The sequence below is a fragment of the Lactuca serriola genome, chromosome 4 (assembly GCF_051521515.1).
Source record: "Lactuca serriola cultivar US96UC23 chromosome 4, Lser_US96UC23_V15, whole genome shotgun sequence".
Classification (NCBI taxonomy): Eukaryota; Viridiplantae; Streptophyta; class Magnoliopsida; order Asterales; family Asteraceae; genus Lactuca; species Lactuca serriola.
Window position 1 is genome coordinate 63,038,908 of NC_136411.1, and position 12,319 is coordinate 63,051,226.

A 12,319-nucleotide genomic window follows, 5' to 3' on the forward strand; every position below is an offset into this window, starting at 1 on the left:
GGGGCGTGACACGTGAGTAGTATCCGAAGAAGGTGATTGTAGCAGACTTTGAGGACGAAGTCTAGTTTAAGTGGGGGAGAGTTGTAACACCCGGAATGTAGTAGCTTAATTAAGGAAAGATATGTGCCAATTAAGAAGTCAACTCGTCGAGTTGGAGGGGGCAACTCGACGAGTAGGATTATGTTGGCACGCAGGGATTTGAAAACCAACTCGACGAGTTAGGGAGGACCAACTCGACGAGTTGGATTGGGTTTGGGAAACCCTAATTCTGGGATTTTGTGCCCTATTTAAGCAACTTAAACCTCAGGAGTTAGCTTCATTTCCAGCCTCCACTCTTCTAAACCCTAACCTCGAAACCCTAAGGCACTCTTGAGTGATTGTGAGCCATTTCGAGGGTGTTGTGTGTGTGTGTTTGAATCCACTTGGAAGGAAAGAAAGCTTGGGAATACAAGAAGGAGCTACTAGATCCAAAAACTCTTCACCAATGGCGGAATCTTTGTGGTATAAAGTTGTCACCTTGACTTGTAGTTTAGTAGATCTCATTTCTTGTAGTTCGGGTTTGGTTTTTGGACTTTGTCTTGTGTATCCAAAGAAGAGAAGTTTCCAGGGGTTAAGGATGTAGATCTGGCCCCTACATGACCTTTAGAGGATTACAGTTGCAAACTTTAATAGCCTCCATGTTCCATTCATGAAGTATGTCCATTATGAAGCCAAAAATGGACCTTAGAGAGTGTTAGAAGCATGCATGGATGTAAAGTTGGAAACTTTACATGATTAAAACACCTTAGGACCTCAGATATGTGTTTTGGGACGTTGTAGTGGGAATTTAAGGGCTTAATGGGTTAAGACCCTCTTTAAGGAACCTAGGGTTTGAGTTTGAAGCTTAATAAGTGATTCTTGAGGGTAAAGTTGGAAACTTTACCCTTCTGTACATCAATGTGGAAGAGATATGAGGTTTGGAGTCCTTGGATTCAAGAGAAAAACTTAATGCATTAGGTGGTTTTGGCAGACTGGAGAACTCGACGAGTTCATTAGTGAACTCAATGAGTTGGTATGTGATTATCCCGATTCTAATGAAAATAGGGCAACTCGTCGAGTAGTAGCGAAACTCGACAAGTTGGGTCAAGACATCGCGATTATGTCCTTAAGGGGAACTCGACGAGTTAAGGTACAACTCGACGATTTGGGTCAACTCAGAGCATTGACTTTGACTTTGACTTTGACCGAGTGTTGACTGGTGGTTGTCGAGGCCAACAAAATTAATAAACCTAATTATTACACACTAAAATAGTGTATAGCGGTAAAGGGATCGAATCCACGGAGATTGGTTCAATTTGATAACTCTATGAAAAATCTCTTTGTAAAAATACTTGGAATATGACAATAAAAATAAAATGGGGGGATTTGGTGTATTGAAATACTTGAAACAAACTACAATTAACTATGAATTAAATAGACAATTTCAACAAAAATAAGGATTTGATGTAAAATCAATAAGGGAGAGATGGTTGACTTAAAGTTTCCTCACTTTGACTTTTGATGAACATATCGTTAGAATCCAATGGTGCAATACTTTGATTTAAATCCTTAATTTGGCTATAGTAATCCAAGAAGCTTGAGATTACCTAGACTTTTCTTAGTTGTTAAAATGGTTAGAGAAGCTCATAATAATTTCCTTAGTCAAAGTCACAATTTCCATTAAGCATGTAATTAGTGAAAGTCAACTAGCATTAAGAACCAAAAAGTCACCAAATCCAAGAGGGGTCAAATGCTTTCACCACCATATTGGAGGAAATGTTTTTAAGATTGTGTGAAGCAAAAACAACACAAAAATCATTTGTTGCTTGCTAATTTGAGGATCCTTTACTTAATCAAGAAATTAGCCAACTAATCACCACAAACACATTTAAACTCATGAATAAAAACCTACTAATAGTGATAATATGATAAAAACACAAAACATTTCCATAAAGATTTAAGAACAAGTTCATAGATTCTTCAACATTCAACAAAAGTTCAAAGGATTCAACAAAAAGTCAACCAAGATTAGTTTAGCCAAGCATGGCTAAACTCAAAGAAACAAAGTTAGATGAGATTGTACCAAACATTTTACAATAATCAAGAGGTGAAATCAAGATGTTCTTGAGGTGTTCTTGGCCTTCAAAAGCACTCCAAACTCCAGAGAGAACAAGCCAAACTCGGGCCTTCAAGATTAGGCTAAAGAGGCACACCCACCTTTCCAATATAGAGCTCTTAGCAAAATCCCGAAATTGCCCTTGTTAGGAATCCACGCGGGTTGCGGGGAATCTTACGCGGGTCGCGGGCTCTGATGGGTATTTTGGGCGTCTTCAAGTCTTGGGCCCCCACAGCTAATCTATTGGCCCAGTTCAAGTCTAATCAGCTTCTAGCTCATTTTTTTCAATATTTCTTCAATTTGAGCCCAATTTGTCTTCCCACATCACTCAAAACTTCCGCAAACTCCTAAACATCGATCTTGCACACTCAAGAATTTTCCCGTGCCTTTTAAATTTAAAGTTCAACACTTCCACACCTTCAAGCAATTGACAAGTCCACTCCATGAACCACCTCCATAGCCATCAAGCACGAAATCCCCATTTCCCTTCAAGCCCAATCGCCTCCCAAGAGTCCCGCTCAGCTAGTCTCCAAGAAAATCTGCAATAATGCTCAAGAAACTAGAAAGTACCCGAAATGGCCATAAAAATAACAAAAGGGAAAATATGCATGGAAATTAACTAAAATGCGAATGGAATGTGCTAAAAAAACTATAAAAAGAAGTAAATAAAATGAAGCTATCATTGACTCGGGTTGATCATTCAGTACTTCAGGCCTTTTTAAATATTGGGCCTTCTTAGGTTGGGTATATGATGGATTGTGCCTTATTGGGCTTTGTGGGCTATTTCGGGTTTGGGATGTTATTTGGAGGGCTTTGTGGGCTAGTCAAGACCTCGGGGGGTCCCCAAGGCATTGGGCTAAGACCATGCGGGGGTACATATGGCACCCAGTGTAAGACCCTGGAGGGTTTCTAGGGCATCCTTATATGTTTGTATACATGATTTATATGACAGTGGGCTAAGACCCTGGAGGGTTTCCAAAGCACCCGGAGTAAAGACCCTGGAGGGTTTCCAGGGCATCCCTATTTATTTATATGCAAGACTTGTATAGTTGATACGGATTAGGTGATTATGTGTGTAAGACCTTGAAGGGTTTCTATGGCATCCTTATATGTAGCTTATATGGCTTATGTTATTGATATGGTTTATGCGGTTTATGTGGATTATGTGGGGTATGCTCTGGGGAACTCACTAAGCTTCGTTCTTACAGTTTTGTTTATGGTTTCAGGTATCATCGATTTGGAAAGAAAGGGCCCGGCTTGATCACAACGCACACACCCATGTTTTCCGCAATATATGTTTTTGGGAAGAACTCTGATAAATGTTTTTAATTAGAAATGTTTTAGGAAGCTTAGATTTAAAAGATATATGTGTTTTGACTGTATTGAAAAATGAAATTTTTACCCTTGATTTTTGGTTCGTTACAATTAGGGTTTCACTAAATCGGGCACCACCCACTGCCACCTCGGGCGGTGGTGGTCGACGGCGGCTCACGACGGCAGCCACCACCTCGTGGTGGTGGTGGTGGTTATGATTCTAAATCAAAACACATCAAAACAACCCAAAATGCAATCCAATCACCCACAAGAGCACACGGCCACCCAAGGTGGCGGTTGGGTGGCGGCGTGAGGTGGAAGCCACCACCTCATGGTGGAAGTGACGGGTTTTTCCGGCCCAACGACATACATAAAACATAATACCACCAGCACACACCTAAATACACAGTAAAACACGCACACAGACACCTTCCACGCCGCTGGTGGTGACGGGAGATGGCAGCAGGCGGCGGCCACCATGGCTAGCGGCCATGGTGGTTCTTTTCCTCGGTTTTCGGCCAGTAACACTCGTACAACACATCTCGGGTTCAATAGCAACATATAACCATACACAACACGATACTACAGCTCCCAACCACCAACTAGGCGGCTGTGACGCTGGAACAAGCTGAAATGGCGACCGAAAGCCATTTCTGGAGGCAACGACGGGCCTGACGTCTAACTCATAGGGAAGAATGAAGGAGTGAGGTGATGCTGGCATACCGAGAGCCTTCTGATCACTCACGGCCCGCGCGGCGACATCCTCAGCTTCAATCTTTGGTGTTCGGCAGCTCCTCCGGCTGCACACAACGTCACCGACATCAGGGGTTGTTGGGGTGGCGTCCGACGGTGAGGTTGCAGGTGGAGGAATAGTTGTCGGACTCGACACTGCGGCGGCAACTGGGATTGCTTCTCATGGTGGCGACTGAAGAAGAGATTAGGTTTAGGGTTTTAAGTGATGCCACTAGAGGGAAGGATGGCATCGGGTTTAATTAATTTCGTTTCCATTCAAACTTTTGCACATTTTACAAGTTTGGCCCCTCCCCATTAGGATCTTTTTTCAAATTAAGCCTGCAATTTACAAAGGAGCCCCCAACATCCAAGATTCATAACAATTCAAGTCCAATGTTTCAATATAGCTCCCCAAAACTCCAAAAATTATTTCATTTAACTTCTCGTGGCTAGCACTAATGAAATATCATGGATTTAGGACTATTATTCAATTATTAATTTTTATCTATTTGTTTATTTTAAACGGAATGTTACAATAGACACAAATACATGCATTGGGCTCTTGGGATAATGGTTGGGTTTTAAATAGATTATTTTATGCAATACTGGTAAGTTAAAAATCAGTTTGCTTGGGGGCAAGCAAAGATTAAGTGTTAGATATTTTTATATGTGGATATTATATATATATATATATATATATATATATATATATATATATATATATTACATCATATCTTAATGTTTTTAGCCATTTTTATGCTCATTATTGAACAAAAGATACTTAATCTATTGTATGTTGTGTTGTAGTAGTAAAAGGCATCCACAGAGAAGATGGAAGCTGGAAGCTGGAAGTTGGAAACTAGGAACTTGGATCAATTCTAGAATGAAGAAAATCCTCGTTCCTACGTCTTGGTGACATTCCCACGTCATGGTGTTTTGAATTTTTCCCGTCGATCCTGGAAGACTTGCGGATTACGTGATAAATCTGAAGATCATCTCCTGGGGGACTTGCCACGACATGGTGGACTGACTTTGAGAAAAATATAAATATATGGCACATTCCTCTAAAACCTAGACTTTTGCTGGAGCTTTTGTTGACTTTTGACGGCCAAGAAAGTACCTTGAAGCTTGGAGTTGCAGAAGATCGATTAGAAGCTTGGATTTGAGATATTTGAGGCAAAACATCTTACTAATACTTTTTCTTCTTGTGCTTAATCATGAATAACAAGTTGAACTTCATTTTATGAGTTTACTTGCTAAAGTCATGGGCTAAAAACCCCTGACTTTCATTTAGATTAGGCTACTTATCTTTTTATGGTTTGATTTATGGATTGGATTATGTTTAGTTGGTTATTTGTTACTTTAGCTTATTAAAAAACCTTTTATACTTATGAGAACTACTTTTCTATTTATTGTTGAGTTTAATTTAGTTTGCATGACCATCATTCCTGATTAAACTTGAATCTTATTCCTGATTAAACATGAATCTTATGATCTTTGTGAATTGCAAAATAATAGGACTAGTGTTTTGACCAAAACCTAGGGTTAAATAGAAAAGTGGGTAAGTAATTATGGGAGCTAATATATGACAATCAATCATATATTGAATTGATTTAATGAACAAAATTGATCAATCCATTATAAGTCTAATTTAACTCGAACCAAACACTAATAAATTTGTTAGTTTATCCGTTTGATCACCGTATGAATGAACTTATTTACTAAAGGATTAGGTTAGTAAACATCAAACTTTTTGACTAGCATGTAGCTTTTCAGGTAATACGTCAAGTCGTCAACAATCAACATAACCTTAAATATTGATTATGGTTTACGAAATTCCTTTCCTTTTATCCCGTTGGATGGCAAAATGATTGGTTATGTTTGACAAAATAGTTGAATAGTTAGCTGATAAGCTAGTATATAAACAATAATGTTTGGTAAAAGTAGCTAATAAACTAGGTGAAATATGCAAAATGAGATTAAAAAAAGCATGTATAAGCAGTGGGGAACGCAGAACATTTTCGTAGGGGTGACACTAAAAAAAATTCCAAATAAATCTATATTAGTAGTGTCACTCGTGTTTTAAGTCGGTACACCCAATAGACTGACTAAACATTAAAAAAAAAAAAATTAAACTACGTGCCGGCGTCGGAGCCGTGGCCCGGGACCTCTGGGGCACCACTAAGGTCTGCCACTTTGTATAAGTTTGAGTTTTTATAATTAATAAACGATATATTTGGAAAAATTATAAAAACCTCAATAAATTTAATAAGACGTTAGTCTGAGTAGCTTTTTAACAAACGAGTTTATAAGCTACTTTTTGATTTGTCAAACATGGTAACCGAAAAAAATCAAAAAATAAGCACGTGATAACCTAAATCATTTAAATGTTTGCATTTTCTATACAGTTTGATTGATATTATTTAGTTTTATTTTTTTTGAATGGAAAATCGAATCTAATTATCAGGACCAATCCTAAGGAATTAAATTTTTCAAAGGCCTGGGACAAACTAGAAAAAATAGCTCTTATTGTTATTATAAGTTTTTATTTCTAAATAAAAATGTATAGAATATATAATAAAAAAATTGGGCCCTATGCAGCTGCGCATCCCCTCCCCCTGCTAATCATAAACTATGTTTGTATTCGTTTATGTCCCAAATAAGATTTAAACCCTCGACATGAAGGAGAAAACACAAACATCTGATACAGTTTGATGGCTAGAAGCCTTTGGTATTATCAATGTAATTTTTATATTTAATTTCTTAAGAAATAACAAATAAAACATACATTTCTTTGTGGCAGAACAACGTTAAAGACCCAAACCATTACTTAAGACAAGAAAACAATCCTAAGGTGTGATTTAAAGAGAATCTATTTAAATATAAACAGTGGATCATTTTTCCCACCAACTCAATTCCCAAAAGAGCAACTCATTTATTTCAACATTAAATTTTGTTTGACCATATATTTGGTCAAATGTTAATGAGAACTTCATACAATATAAAATTGTGGTATGTATTAAATGGTGAAATAATGAAACTGATCGAACGAAATGTTCAATCATTACGAAGCCTTTTGCCTCATTGGGGTGCACAGTGCCCTAAAACAATAATCGGTCAACAATGACTTGTTCCCTTGAATGTGTTGTCAAGGAGGGTGGTTAAAAACAATGTTAACCGAATAATGTTTAAGTTCTATATTTGTTGACATGGCTCAACACGTTACTAATATGGATATAATGCGTGATAAGAATTATTGTAACAATTTCATTAAATGAAAATCTAACTTTTGCTTTTATACCAACAAAGAAAAAATAAACAAACATAACTAAATTGCCCGTTTATTTATTTATTTTTCTATTTGATCGTCAGAGATATTTATAAAAAAGAAAAAGGTCTAACAAGACATTCGGAAAAAAAATACATTAAATTTGTGATGGTAGTTATGTTTTGAAGTCAACCAATTATCACGGTGTTGTTTGTTTTTAAAAGAAGAAACTGTAAGATAAAAACATACCACATCTACAGTAGAAGAGTTGTGCCAAAAGTGAACAATTTGCAAAAAAAATATTGTTTATTTTTTAAATATACAAACTACTAAAATAAATTGATTTATAACAATTCCAAATTACATACCATAGGGACTTCAAATTACATTAATATAAGTTTCAAATTACAAATTTACGTACTATACCATCAAATTACATAAATAATGACTTGCAAAATTGTTGTCATGGTTGCATTTCTTTAATAGCATGCAATGTTTATAGTTGCCTCTTCAAGAATGCGAGATCTAAAAGATCCTTAAAAAAAAATTCTTTAGGTTAAATTGTAAAAATTTTAGATTTAGATGATCGAGATCTTTCATACCATGGAAACAACAAATTTAAAAATATGTTCTTCAAACTCTTTTGAAAAGTCATCATGTGAAATCTAGAGAGATTCGGATAGAGTTTATGTCATTTGATAGTTTTCATTTCGCACCAGAGCTTTGTTTGGTCTTGTAGGAGACTATAATCAGGATAAACGAAAACAAAATAGAAATTGACGAAAGTTGAGACTTGTTTTTGACATAATTTCCTTAAAACAAATTTGAACCACACTGGGTGTTTATTTCCCAGGATACAACAACAAAAAAGGTTCTTCAAGACCGCCGAACTCAACAAGATTCGGATATTACCTTGTTAGGTGCTAGAAAACACAACCTTAAAATTGAAAAAGAGGGAAGAGTTTTTGGTTCTTTTTACCATATACAAGAATACTTAATTTATAGTGTAAATTTGTAACTATTACCGTAATTATAATTTATGGTAAACAAAACCAACAACTTAATTGCAAAATCAAATCAATATAAAACACAAAAAATGTAAGTTATTTATTTTAATTTAATTTAAATAAAATTTAACAAAATTAGAATTTTGCTTAATTTAATTGTTTAAACATTTAACCACTCAATCAACCATTCAAACACCCACTTTGGTGATAAGTTTCTCATTCATTTTTTTCAACAAATCTTGCAATTATTTTTTTTATGTACACTCTATCTTGTCCCATACTTTTAATACTAATACCTATGATGATAAAACCTTTTAATGATGAACGTAATACAAGGTACAAGAAATCATCAAATATTATAGCAACACTTTTAGATTGCGAGAACGATATCAAAAAATCATCAAGAGTCACCACCTTATCCTTAATAATTTTATCAAACACTTGTAACATTTGGTACTTAACTCATAAGAAAAAAATACACAAAACCAACAAACTTTACCAAAAAGTATGATGGATCAAACAAAACAATGCAGAAAACCAACAAACCTCGCCATAAATTTATTAATCCTTCACATAGAAAACAAGAACATCAAAATTTTACAATAATCGCAATGCACAAAGATGATTAATGGGTTGTCGTTGGTTGTTGTTGTCGATGGAAGAGTGTAAAAAAAATGTTTTTTAAATCATGTGCGCGACGCACGTAGACGCGTATATATAAACCCGCATTGTTCCTAGTAGAGGACGAGCATACCTTTTTTAGGTATGCGGTTTACTAAAAAACAAATGATCTCTAAGGTAAAATGTTTGCTCGTTGTTTACACGATGTACACAAAAGTAGTCAAGAAGCTCTTTTTGAAAAAACAAACACCACCTAAAATTATTACTACTATTGCATTACTATTAACTGACAAAAAAATGATTGTATCACTATAAAATCAAAAGTAATGGTTTTTCTTGGTTTATAAAAAAAAACAATTATTTTATTTTTTTTATTGATGCAATTGCCCATTTGTATACGACTTTGTTTCATGATGTGAACTCTGCGAAAAGTGGCTTAGGTAAATGTTCTTTGTTTTTCTATGTTCGTTTTTTTTTGTCATGTCGACCTTGGTTGAGCAACTTATCAAACCTCAAATTATTAATTGAACGACCTAAGAATTGCCGAAAATCACAACCAATTAGTTGATGATAATAACCTATTGTATTTATTGTTTCTATCTAACGAGTTTACAAGATAACCCAAGTCGTTGAACTTATAAAGGTGCTACCACATGATAGTTCCATTTAGATGAAGATATAGTGTGTGATGTTTGCAAGGAAGAGATTCAGATATTTATCTTTAACAAAAGCTTAGAGTTATATATTTCTAAACCAATATATGTGTGATCTAGAAGTAGTATCGTTTTGATTAGATAAAAGTCTTTTTAATGATAATAAAACAAGATTCAACGCATGATTATATGTGATGGTGGCGTGGTTGAACTATTTTAAATTGGTTGCACTCCCACACTCTCACATATTTGGTATTACCAAACCATGAAAAGCCCGACATATTTGTTTTACTACAGTTTCACTTGTATTTTGCAATAAATATTTTACTCATATTTGAATTTAAATCAATGCATTCCTTTTTGAATTTAAGAACTCATTTTTCGGAGCTTAAATTCAAAAAGAAATGAATGGATTAAGTTCCATAAGTTATTAATAGGAGTAGTTTGGAATGTTTCCTTGAAGCTTATATGAAAAAGTGAATTTTGGAGAAGTTCAAAAATCACTAAGTAGCCTAATTTGGAGCTTTATAACTCAAGGTCTAAAGTCGATATGTGATTGGACTGATAGTGTTCTAAATGAAAACTGTAGTCGACGTGATAAGGAATCTATAGTTAAAAGATTCTATTAAATCTGAGTTTATATGAAAAAGTTGTAGGAGTTTGAAGTTAAGAAAAAAAATCCATTAACTGTGAAAAAATAAGAAAAAATTGTCTTGGAAATTTCCTATATCAATAGAAAGCCCTTGCCACAAAGAACATAAAAAAGATGAATCGGGTTAATCTGAGTTTCTATAAAAATATATGAGGGTTCGAATTTAGAAAAAAAAATGAACATTAGACAAATACAAAATTGCAACCAATTAGCTGAAATTGTGGTCCATGAAGGTCCAACTATGATTTTGATGATTATATGGGTTATTTTTTAATTGTGTGTCTATTTCTTGGAAAGAAACTAATGAATTGAGCTAAACTTGTCTTTTTTTTTCTCAAATTATAATCTAAGTGGTAACACTTATCTAAACAAATCTTTAATTATATAAGTGGACAAATTATATATTTTATAATAACAAAAATTGGTCATTTTATAAATTATTGCCTTTTGTTATTTATTTATTTATTATTATTTGTTTTTTATTGTTTTTGGTTAGCATCGTTATGCCTTTTGTGGAACCAAAAATTGAGAAAGTGCACCTTATGATTCTAGTTAAAAGACTACTTTTCTAAGTGCAGTCCACCGTCTCCTTTTGTAACTAGATAGAGAGATACTTGAGTGATTGTATCTTCACTTTAAAAATATTGTATCTTCTATATGAGGATATGAATTCGTTTGTAAACTTATTAACATAGTTTTTATTGGTGATTTTTATACATGATTTAATTTGGAAATCTGATTGCAGCTGAATCGAATGCCTCAACTCCCATGTATTGTTATATTAAAGCTACACAGTCTAACACATATAATACAGTATATAATGTGAAATCAAGACATATACACATCCTTAACACAGTTTCGTGAACATAAAACTGGTGCTATAAATCTTGGTTAAGCTGCTTACCAAACCTCAAATGGAAAACTTAACAAGTGAACAATAAAAAATTAGTTGGTGATCGTGATGATAGCTTATTGTGTTTAGAGTTCCTATGTGGCAAGTTTAACATATAATGCAAGCTGTTAAACTAAGAACGTGCTATCACATGTTATATATAGTCTCATGTGCAGGGTCAGCTCAAGGCAAGTTCAGAAGGTGTCCATAAACAGGACTCATCCTTCACCAGGACCCAATTTTTTAGTCTAATGTAGTAGTACATTCATTGGGGCACTTCTCTCCTTCACCGAAAACCAAAACACGTTTTCTTACAAATCAAAGAGAATCAAAACTGAAAGCGGGATCATGATTAAAATCAAGTTTTCAGTCGCACTCGTGAAGATAAAGCAATTGATGGTGAGAAACGATTCAATTCTAGGTAACGATCTCATAATCCCTAGGATATCTCCGGATTTAAAATATCGCATCCTTCAAGGCTTCAGCAATACAGCAACAATATCTGCATCTTGGATCTCATAAAAAATCGTAGTCTTCAACACTCTTCCTGTTCTTGAATTGCAGCCTTTAACCATGACACACCCTTATGTTAAAAAATCATTGTTTTCAAACTTAATCTCACTTCTTCTTTTTAAACCACAAGACAACAGCATTGTTCTAAACTTATTCTCTTCTTTCTTGACATTTTATAAGTTGTAAGTAATTGAGTAATAGTATATCATTATATCTTTTATTTTTATTTTTTTTACATTTTAGAGATTTTTTTTTATTTAGATTTAACAGGTTTTTAGAGTAATGCATTTGGATTATCAAGAGTCTATGAGTTTTTTATTCCTTTATTTCTAAATAATATGGTGTATTATACGTTTTTTTATCATTCATCCTTTCTGATTTTCATTTTTAAGAGATAGATGTTGTATTTAATTGTGATTTTAACATCTCTTCTAATTTTGATTTTCACAAAATTTTAGTTTTAATAGGACAGTCATCCAGAATCTAGTTTTATATGTTTTTTAATATGTAAACTACAAATAAAATTACCAGTT